Below are 9,180 nucleotides of genomic sequence, written 5' to 3' on the forward strand. Positions count from 1 at the left end.
AAGACATAGTGGAGACACTATGCATCCTTGTAGGGTTGGGAGAATGACATCAGACATTCTCATCTTTGTGTTTCAGCTCCTGACCACTGGGGTTTATCCCTCCTCCAGGGTGTGGGGAGGGAGGTGTTAGTCTTTCATTTTGTGCTCTTTACTTTCTTGTGCCCTCATCCAGCACACGGATGACTTAACCCTTCCTGTGTGGAGACATTTCCCTTCACCAGTTTTATGCCTGTGTTTGCCCAAGATTTACCGCATGCTTATTCCTTCCAAGCTTTACTTCCTGATATGTAAACATCTAGTTTGGGGAAGTCTGAGAAAAATCCTTTTCTCTTTTTGGAAATCTACCTCTCAAGACTATCCAGTGTGGGCTTTAAAGTCTAGATTGAAACTCGGAACCGAGCTGTGAAACTGCCTTCCCTTTTCTTTTTTCCAGAAATTCGCTGCATTACTCAGTGCTCATCATGGTAAGTGTCCTTTTTAATTGCTAGCACCTATTTCACCCATCCCCTCACCCACCTCCCTTCTGGTAACCATCAGTTTGTTTTCTATAGTTAAGAGTCAGTTTCTTGATTAGTTTCCCTCTCCCTCTTTCTTTTTTCCCCCTATGCTCATTTGTTTTTTTCCTTAAATTCCACACATGAGTGAAACATAGTATTTGTCTTTCTCTGCCTTAGTTCACTTAGCATTATACTCTCTAGCTCCATCCGTGTTGTTGCAAATGGCAAAAGTTTATTATTTATATGACTGCATAATATTCCATTGTATATACATACATATGCACTACGTCTTTTCAAATTTTTCATTTATTATTAGACACTTGGGCTGCTTCCATAATTTGGCTATTGTCAATAATGCTGCAATAAACATAGGGGTGCATATATCCTTTCAAATGAGCGTTTTTTTCCCAATTTATTTATTTTCAGAAAAACAGTATTCATTATTTTTTCACCACACCCAGTGCCAAATGAGCATTTTTTATTTTTGGGGTAAATACCCAGTAGTGTGATTACCGGATCGCAGGGTAGTTCTGTTTTGAATTTTTTGAGGAAACTCCATATCATTTCCCACAGTGGCTGTACCAGTTTACATTCCCACCAACTGTGCATGAGGATTCCCTTTTCTCCACATTGTCACCAACACCTGTGGTTTCTTGTGGTTTTGATTTTAGCTGTTCTGACAGGTGTGAAGTGGCATCTCTTTGTAGTTTTGATTTGCATATCCCTGATGACAAGTGATGTTGAGCATCTTTTCATGTGTCTGTTGGCCATCTGGATGTCTTCTTTGGGGGAATGTCTGTTCATGTCTTCTGCCCATTTTTAATTGGATTATTTGTTTTTTTAGGTGTTGAATTGTGTAAGTTCTTTATGTATTTTGGATACTAGCCCTTTATCGGATATGTCATTTGCAAATATCTTCTCCTATTCAGGAGGTTGTCTTTTAGTTTTATTGACTGTTCTGCCTTCCTTTTCTTGGGGGTAATAAACCCGCCATGTGGATGAAAGACTGCAGAGAAGCAAAATCCCCCAATCAGCTGGTATTTTCCCACTTTTCATAACTGTTGAGAATTATCTCATTTAGCATCCCCCTATTTGTAAGTCATCATATTTACACTGACAGAGCTATTTTTTCCTGTTCTTCTTGTATAATTTATTAGTGATACTTTAATTAATTAATTGGTTATTTTAAAGATTTATTTATTTGAGAGAGAGAGAGAGAGAGAGAGAGAGAGAGAGCACAACCATGAGAGCCAGAGGGAGAAGAAGAGACAGTCTCAAGCAGATTCTGTATTGAGCGTGGAGCCCAAAGCAGAGTTTGATCTCCTAACCCTATAATCAAGACCTGAGCGGAAACCAACAGTAAGACCCTTAACTGACTGTTATTACCCAGGCGCCCCAGTGACACTTCTGTCTAGTTGTAATTTTTATTTTACATGTGCACCCTTATGACATCTCAACACTGATAGGAGAAGCACACCCACCACTGCCTCAAACACACTGACGTCATTCTGTTAATGTTCAAAGAATCGACTGTGTGCTGCTCAAAACTATAGAGCAGTTACGTTTTCTCATGTTCAGTGCGTAACAGGTGCCCCACACTTAAAAGGTGCTATTCTGTTGGCGTTTAGTGAGAAATGTATGCACAGTGTACAAGTCCCACTTGTGATCAGTGCAATACATCAGGGTGAGCTTGTTTTGTAGGAGCACGGACTTTTAAGGGAGTTGATCGGATAGCCTGATGATGGTGTGATCAACTCTATCCCTATTCTATTTTGGGCTCTCTCTTCCAGGAGACAGCCTGCCTGCCTGCATATTTGCCTGATGGAGTTAGCCTGTCTCAAGGCTTCACTCGGGAGCCCGGGGGATTGCTTCCCACTACAGCAGGCTCTCCTTAGGAGGCTTCAATTGCTTTTGAATTAGTTATAGGCTCAAAAGTGAGCGACTCCCATTATTAGAATGCAGGTTTTAAAATTACTTCATTTCAAGTTGCTAGCTTGGCAGCATTAACCTGTCATCAGAGAATTCAGCATGGTCACGAAGAAGATAGACTTTTGAAAAAATAGAGCAGAAATGAGCCGATATGGTCAAGGAGTGAGGGAAATGGACTCTGAAATGCCTTTCACTTACGCCGTGTCTTCTTTACCATTTATAAAATGGTGGCAAGCTTTGGATCCTCCTATTTAGAATAAGTTGAAGGGTAATCAATGACATGCTATGTAAAACAATTCAGTGAGTGCAATACCCCACTGGACTCTCCAGGTTTGTGTAGCTGTGTTGAAATAGTTCTAGGAAAGCTTATGTTCTCATGCACACACAAAGTAGTTTTATGCCAGATATCCAAGGGATATATGTCTTGTATAAATGGCATGAGTTTCCAGCTTTATTGAGGCACGATTGACAAATAAAAATTGTGTATATTTAAGGTGTACAATGTGATGATTTGATATATGTAGACATTGTGAAATGATTACCATAATCAAGCCAATTAACACATCCATCACCTCACAAAGTCATTTGGGTGGTTTTTGTTTGTTTTGTGTTGCTTTTTGGTGCTGAGAACACTTAAGATTTACACTCTTTGCAAATTTGGAGCATACAATACATTATCATATTATTATCATTATTATTAATGGTAGAGTCACCGTGTTGTATATTAAATCCCCAGAACTTATCCATCTTATTATTGAAAGTTTGTACCATTTCACTAACATCTCCCCATTTCTCCCTGCCTCTGGAAACCACCATTTTATTTTCTGTTTCTAAGAGTTCAACTGTATTTAGGTTCCATGTATATGTGAGCTCATACATGTTTGTCTTTCCTAACCGGCTTATTTCACTTAGCATAATGTCCTCCAGGTTCCTCCATGTTGTTGCAAGTGGCAGGATTTTCATCTTTTACGTGCTTGAATAATATTCACTATGAAACTATAAATTCTAACTGTATGATGACCCAATTATGAAAGCAAACCTGAAAAGATTTAGAAGCCATGTAGGAGAATATCTTTATGACTTTTAGGGAAGGAAAATTTTTTAACAGGATACAGAATGTACAATGCATAAAGAAAAATAGGGATGTATTTGACCTTAAAATTCTGTGCCCTTCAACGGATGAATGGATAAGGAAGATGTGGTCCATATACACTATGGAGTATTATGCCTCCATCAGAAAGGACGAATATCCAACTTTTGTAGCAACATGGACGGGACTGGAAGAGATTATGCTGAGTGAAATCAGTCAAGCAGAGAGAGTCAATTATCATATGGTTTCACTCATTTGTGGAGCATAACCAATAGCATGGAGGACAAGGGGCGTTAGAGAGTAGTAGGGAATTTGGGTAAATTGGAAGGGGAGGTGAACCATGAGAGACTATGGACTCTGAAAAACAGTCTGAGGGGTTTGAAGTGGCGGGGAGGTGGGAGGTTGGGGTACCAGGTGGTGGGTATTATAGAGGGCACAGCTTGCATGGAGCACTGGGTGTGGTGAAAAAATAATGAATACTGTTTTTCTGAAAATAAATAAATTGGGAAAAAAAAAATTCTGTGTGTGTGTGTGTGTGTGTGTGTATGGCCATATAAACTAGGAGAATTTTATGTCAATTCATTGTTTACAAAAGATTAACATCTAGAATACAAAGTAGCTTCCTATAAACCAATAAGATAAATGAAAACTTATCAATAGAAAAATAAGCAAAGAACATGACTAGGTAATCCCAAACTGTCAATTAACATATGAAAATCTTAGCCTCACTGTAATTAATGATATGGAACAAAAAGCAGTCATTTCACAAGATTACATTAGTAAGAATGATAGTCTGATCATACCAAGTGTTTGTGAAGACGTAGAGAATCAGGAACTCTCCTGTGCCAAAATTACACAACCACTTTTGAGAGCAAATTGACAATACATAATAATGTCAAAGATGTACATATATTTTGACCCAGTGATTTTATTCTGAGATACATTTTTCTAGAGAAGCTGTTGTGTGTGTACTGAGAAAGTATAAAGATATTCTCTATAGCACTTTTTTTTTAATGTCTAAAAAGTGAAGATACATCCTTTTTTAATGGTAGAATGAGAAGTCATGGTTTTGTATATGTCAAAATTCTATAAAGCAGTACAATATATTAATATATATACAATATATATTGTATATACAATTGTATACACAGTATGTACAATATAATATTGTATATATATAGATATACTGTATATATATAGATATATATATAGATATACTGTATATATCTATATATATACAGTAAAATATATCAAATCTTAAAAACAATGTTGAGTGAAAAAAGATGAGTTGCAATATATTATGATATCCATTTTATCACAAACTCAGGGCTTGAAGTAATACACAGTTATTGTCACACAGTATCTGGAGGCCAGAAGTCTGGGCATGACTTACCTGGGTTCAGTATGTTACCAAGGTACATTCCTAGTCTCAGTGAGTGCTGTGGTCTCATCAGAAGCTCTACCTGTGAAGGATTTACTTCCAAATTCCCTTAGCATTTTGTAGAATCCATTTCCTTGTGGCTGTAGAATGGAAGGCTTCAATTTTGTCAGGTCATCCTTAGCTCTGAGAGGCCATCTAAGATGGCTTGCCACATGGGCTTCCAAATACAACCACCTGCTCTGTGGCAGATTGCTTCTTTAAAGCAAGGGATAGGCCATTTGGGGGGCTCAGTTGGTTAAATGTTAGACTCTTGGTTTCAGCTTAGGTCATGATCTCAGGGTCCTGGGATCAAACCCTGTGTGGGGCTCTGTGCTCAGCACGGATTCTGGTTCTCCTTCTCCCTCTGCCCTTCCCCCTGCTCATGATCTCTGTCTCTGTCTCTGTCTCTCTCTCTCATTCTCAAATAAATAAATAAATAAATAAAATCTTTAAAAAAAAAGCAAGAGATAAAGAGACTCTAACAAGATGGTGTCACACTTTTACATAATCCCATAAACATGATCACAGATATTGCATCATTTTTCACCTCATTTCATGGGTTAGAAGCAAGGTGCAGGTCTCATGTACAAGAAGAATGACACGAATGTGTGAATGCCAGGCATTGATGATTATGGGAACCACAGGAAGGTGTGTTCACCAAAATTTTGTGTCATTTATGTAAATATCTCAAAATGTAAAAACACAAAACTATTTGGTTGACTGTCCAGGAAATCATGTTGTGTGAAAAAACGAACCTCTGAAATATGTATAACACATTGTCTCATTTATATAACATTCTTATAATGATAGAATTATAGAAATGCAGAACAGATTAATGGCTGCCAGGGTCAGGGACAAAGTGAAGCAAAGAGAGGGTGACCGTGATAAGTGTGTGTATAAGCAGCAAGAAGGGTACAGAACAGTTCTGTATCTTGACTGTATCAATGTCAGTATCCTGGTTGTGATACTGGACTACAGTTTTACAAGATGTTACCATTGAGGGAACCTGGAAATGGCATATGGGATCTCTGCGTTATTTCTTAAAACTACATATGAACTACAATGATCAAAATTTTAAAAGTTCAATTAAGAAACAACAAGAGCAAGTAAACCAGAGAAAATATCATAAAAAACTCCAAAGTTCTCATATAAATCCTGAATGACGAGCAGAAAACCATGAGAGAGAAATGGAAAAAAAAAAAAGTGAAATAGAAATGGAAAAAAAATGGTGATGAGCAGGTTTACATAGGAAGAGAATTTGCAAAAGATAAAATCATCATTGGAGAGAGTAGAGGGTAGAACTTGTCTGCAGAAAATCAAGTCAGTAACGTGGAGGTCAAAGTTGAGAACTTTAAAAATACAGATGAAAACAACAAACATCAAAGGACTTGATTAGTTTATACTAATTATTAAGCTTACAATCTTATGTAGAAAACCTATGAATCTTGTCTTAAATGTATCACAAATAAATATACATGATTTATATGTACATTCTTTTGTTACTTTCAAAGAACACATGTGAATATTATTCTATAAGGTAATATGCAAAGTTATTAATGATGATTCTCTTGAATGGCAGCATTATTCATAATTTTAATTTTCTATTTTATGCATTTGGATACACAGTTTTCTACCATGAGTATGTATTAATTTTAGATGAAAAAACAAAATCAGGGCAATTTTGTGCATAGTGCACATCTGCAATTGTGTAAAAATATATATAACAAACTAGAAGGAGATGTTGTATACTAAATGTTAACAGTGGTTCTGCCTGGGGGATCAGATTTACTTGTTTTCATTTTCTCCAAGTAATGCTGTGTAGTCTTTACATTTTATACAGTGATCAGATGTTCTTTATAATCATATAGATAAATTTTAAATTAGCATATAAAATTTTATAGATACGATATGATAACAAACATGTAAAAATATACATTGAAAATTGATGGGAAAGAAAACAATAGAAGGTCAGAGTATTAGAGACGACTTTTTTATTCTTCTAACTCTTATGTATTTTCAAAATTTGTACCATGAGCATGTATTGGTTTGGTAATGGAAATGTCCCCAAAGAAAATAGAAGTGATTAATTAACTGTTTCAGAGATGGGGAAATTTTTTCTAGACATAAAACAATAGAAAATTCATAAAATAAAATAAAGGAGGGACTGTTCAAATAGTCAATTAAAACATGGGAAAATTGGGGCGCCTGGGTGGCTCAGTGGGTTAAGCCACTGCCTTCTGCTCAGGTCATGATCTCAGGGTCCTGGGATTGAGTCCCAGGACTCAAGATTTTAAAATCTTTTTTAAAAAAAATGGGAAAATATGTTGCTTCCCTAAATGCAATTTTAAAAATTAACATTTTTTGAACTTATAAATTTATTTCATTTTTTCTGTTGTACTTAACTCAATTTTTAGATGATTAAACAATATTCCATTCTCACATAGAATAAATATGCATACCTGACAGATCCTATATGAGAAAATATGTAATGTGATAGGAATATATATTACAACCTTCTGTGAAAAGAAGAAAAAACATTGTATTTACAATTTGTCTTAAACTTACGTATGTGTATATTTTTAGGAATGACAAAAGTGATCCAAATGTTCACAATAGTTACATCTTAGGGTTGGGATTTCAGAAGACTTATTTTTTCTTTTAACGCCTGTATGTCCCACATTTTCTAAAATCCAACTAGAGAAATGCGACATGCTATATATAATAAATGTAATAGAACTATAGCAAGGTCCAACGAGTAAGCTTAAAAGACACTGTGCTTGGCTGTGGACTTCCAATCAACACAGAACTCTTCAGAAAATCTAATAAAATTCATTCACTCAACAGTTATTTACAGAAGGCCTACTCTCCATCAAGGACTATGGCAGGTGTTTGGAATCTTCTAGTGAACAAGTCAACGATCTTGCCATCACCTAGCTTACATGCAAAGATGGAAGTTGGAAAACCATCTACCCTTAGCTTGTTCAAGCTTCCATAACAAAATAACCCAGACTAGGGGGCTTAGATAACTGAAATTTGTTTTCTCATAGCTCTGGAGCCTGGAAGTCCAAGATCAAGGTGCCAGCACAGTTGGTTTCCTCTGAGGCCCTTCTCCTTGGTGTGCAGGTGGCGGCCCTCTTACTTGTTCTTCATTGGTCATCTGTCTGTGCATGTGGCCCTGGTGTCTCCCACTTTTCATGTAAGGATACCAGTCATATTGGACTAGAACCTCACACTAATGCCATCACTTAATATAAGTACTTCCTTAAAGATTATTCCCAAATACCATTCTGTTATGACATTTTGGGGGTTGGCAATTCAACATATGAACTTGGGAGTGGGGGACATAACTCAGCCCATAAAACCACTCTATCTTTTAACTGTCGTTAGTGATCCCTCATATCTGGTCCAGTGTCAGTTTGAATACTTTCGGTGATGGGGAACACACTTTCCCACCTTGTTTCAGTGGATAGAGTTTGTATCTGTTTCTAAGTAGAAGGTCACCGGACCCAGACCTCCTGACATGAAGGCTGGAATACCCAGCATCATAGCTCCTGGATTCCCGCAGCTTCCTGGCTGGGGAGACCCTGCAGTTAAAGAGTGAGGCTTTCAGCTATGATGTATCTCCCACATCCTAAAGCCAGGAGGTGACACAAAAAGTCACAGACATTTCCAACCGAACAGGACAGGACGGATCCCTCCTCCCTCCTCCCTCCTCTCATCGCTTTACAGGGCATCTGTGACCTTGTGCTTTGCTTTGTTTTGTTATTAAAAGGGATTCCTTATCCTCATCTCTCTCCCTCTTTCTTTTTTTTGTCTGATCACACAGAGAAGTCTCCGGACCTTTCCCAGATGGAATTCCACAGGCAGTTTTTCTGAATCTGACGGACTCGAAAGCATCAGCTTGCTTCTTTCTCTGGAAGCCAGTTTTTTAATCCTGGGTCGCATGTCGCTTTTTTTTTTTTTTTTTTCTTTTCATAACTATTTTTTTTTCAATTTATTTATTTTCAGAAAAACATTATTCATTATTTTTTCACCACACCCAGTGCTCCATGCAAGCCGTGCCCTCTATAATACCCACCACCTGGTACCCCAACCTCCCACCGCCCCCCCCGCCACTTCAAACCCCTCAGATTGTTTTTCAGAGTCCATAGTCTCTCATGGTTCACTTCCCCTTCCAATTTACCCAAATTCCCTACTCCTCTCTAAGGCCCCTTGTCCTCCATGCTATTTGTTATGCTCCACAA

The 9,180-nt window shown here is 37.4% G+C and overlaps 1 long non-coding RNA gene across 1 annotated transcript; it reads left to right on the forward strand.

The window, feature by feature from the left end:
* The first annotated feature begins 320 nt into the window (after positions 1-320).
* On the forward strand, positions 321-8,959 carry LOC122915562. The gene is made up of 3 exons (XR_006386065.1): positions 321-464; positions 7,984-8,132; positions 8,763-8,959. It is a non-coding gene; the product is annotated as an uncharacterized LOC122915562 (long non-coding RNA).
* The last annotated feature ends 221 nt before the right edge of the window (positions 8,960-9,180 follow it).

Source organism: Neovison vison, chromosome 8 (assembly GCF_020171115.1).
Source record: "Neovison vison isolate M4711 chromosome 8, ASM_NN_V1, whole genome shotgun sequence".
NCBI classification, from domain to species: domain Eukaryota; kingdom Metazoa; phylum Chordata; class Mammalia; order Carnivora; family Mustelidae; genus Neogale; species Neogale vison.